The 2,228-nt window shown below is 51.6% G+C and overlaps 1 protein-coding gene across 1 annotated transcript in view; it reads left to right on the forward strand.

The window, feature by feature from the left end:
• Positions 1-2,228, forward strand: part of LOC102674203 (protein dachsous-like) — a 160,099-nt gene that overhangs the window by 86,635 nt on the left and 71,236 nt on the right. The gene's annotated exons all lie outside the window — the stretch shown is intronic.

The raw sequence follows: 2,228 nt of genomic DNA on the forward strand, positions 1-2,228 counted from the left end.
CCCTTCTCTCTTCTCTTTTTCTTATTTCTCTCTTCTCGGCTCGCGCGACGACCGGGGGAGGGGGACACCGAAAGAAAGGTTCAATCGGAGGAAAAAATATCGTCGCAGGAGACCTTGCGGAAATTCGATATCGCGCCGGCTAGGGCCTCGCCCGCCGCCGCTCTATAATTATTCCATCTTTCTCGGTCCTCTCGTGCAACCGTACCTCTCCGTCCGTCTCGTGACGCGAATCTCGATCTCCACCTCTCTTCGGTCCGGGGGGACTAGTCTGCCGCGGTTCTCTCCGCCGATGCAAAACACGTAATCCGATATGTCCTACTAGCGTGTAGATAGAGTCACTCGTTCGTGGCCTCTAGACTTTGCCAGCTTCTCTCCGGTTCCGGTCCTTCTCTCTCTCTCCTCTCTCTCGACTCTTTCGTTTCCCCTTTCTCCCGAGTCGGCAGACAAATCGGTCTCGGTGACAAGTTGCTGCCGCGAAAAACGTCGCGACGCTGCGTGGCGCGAGTCTCGTGTCCCGAGATAACGTCCGTGCCGTGTCCTTGAACGATCTCCAATCTCTCTCTCTCTCCTCCTCCTCCTCCTCCTTCTTTCCGCGCACGTTGGCGAGACGCCGTTTCGGTCGAAATCGCGTATAAGTAAGTTATTCGAGTATCTCTGCCGCGAATGCACCGGTTCCCCGGCAAATTGCACTCTCGTATCCCTTTTCGATTACGCGGCACTCGGCTCCTTCTTCGTATATTACTTCATAAAGTAACCGCGTGCTCGACTCGGCACGTTAATTGACGGTCAAAGTCCGCTTATCGGTAGCCCGAAGGTCGTTTATTGGCCGCGCGGAATCGCGGGAGAAAACACCGATGCGTTGCCGATGAAGGAGGGGTCGCGGAGAGGGTTCGATCCGTCTCTTTAGTCTCGGAGAAACTGGAAGAACTGGCCTCCCGGTCCAACGTTCGGATCTCAGCGTGATTGCGGAGAGGATTGCTAGAAAAGTTCGATAAATGTGGTGTACTTCGAGGCGAGAGAGAGGAGAGAGAGAGAGAGAGAGGAACCGGTGCTTCTTCTTTGCGCGATAATGACACGGGNCGCCTCGTAAACTATCGCCGAATGAAATTTATGGGTTAAGGTGGATACCTTTTACTTTGCAAACTACCTTCCTACCGCTTTCTCTCTCTCTCTCTCTTCCCTTCCTTCCTCGTCTACGATACGCACCTACACTTATCGTGCGTGTGCAACTCGGGGAATCGGGTTATCGGCCTCCTTGGATATCGCGACGATCCTGTTTACCGATCGGTAGTGAAATCTAAGCGCAGAGAGATCGAAGAGAGCGAGAAGAGAAAAGAAGAAGAAGAAGAAGAGGAAGAAGAAGAAGAAGGACGCATTGACTTTCCGATTCGAGGCGTTAAACGGTCGGTATCGGGTCCGGACGAATATCCCGCGGAGCGATCGACGCCTCGTCGATACACCCAACCGTGTTCGCCACAATTTCTTCCACTCTTTTCGGCCTCTCTGTTTTACGAGTTTCCGAGAGACCGTAGAACGGAACGTTGTTCGTCCCGCGCACGGTTAATTGCGCGAAGGATAAAGGGAACGGGCAAATGCGATGTCGAGCCGTTCTTTCTCTCTCTCTCTCTCTCTCTCTCTCCAGCGTATTAATTTTTGTACGCCACTTTGAAAGTTCCACGAGAAAATTATTACCTGAAGTCGATGGAACGCAGAAGAGGATACACCTCTTCCACGAGATAATTTCTTAAACTCATTCCGCGTCAGTCTTGGTCCGGTGTAATCAAGTCGTCATGCTTTAACGTTGCCTATTACGCGTTTCTTTGCTCCGCATCCAAGGGGGGAAATTTTGCGGTTTCGGGTAGAAGACGCATCCCACTCTTTTTTTTCTCCCTTCGTTCGTACGACGAGATATCGCCTTTTCCCACCTATCTATCTACGTATCTACGTATCGTCGACGAAGGGAGAAGAAAAACTCTGGTTTCGATCCGGGAAAGAGACGCGAAATTCTTTCGATCGTTCGTTTTTTTTTCTTTTCTTTTTGGATCGACGAACGACGTTTCCCCTCGTATAATAATAACAAGAGCGCGAGTCGCGAAAGAAAATTGGTTCACCGTTGATGGAACGGAGGAGAAAAGCAGGATCCGTATCGCGTCCTATGCGCGCGGGTAATGGAGTAAGAGAGAAAGGGAAGAAGGGCGAGCGAGCGAGCGAGCGAGAGAGAGAGAGAG

Source organism: Apis dorsata, unplaced genomic scaffold (genome assembly GCF_000469605.1).
Source record: "Apis dorsata unplaced genomic scaffold, Apis dorsata 1.3 scaffold_92, whole genome shotgun sequence".
Classification (NCBI taxonomy): domain Eukaryota; kingdom Metazoa; phylum Arthropoda; class Insecta; order Hymenoptera; family Apidae; genus Apis; species Apis dorsata.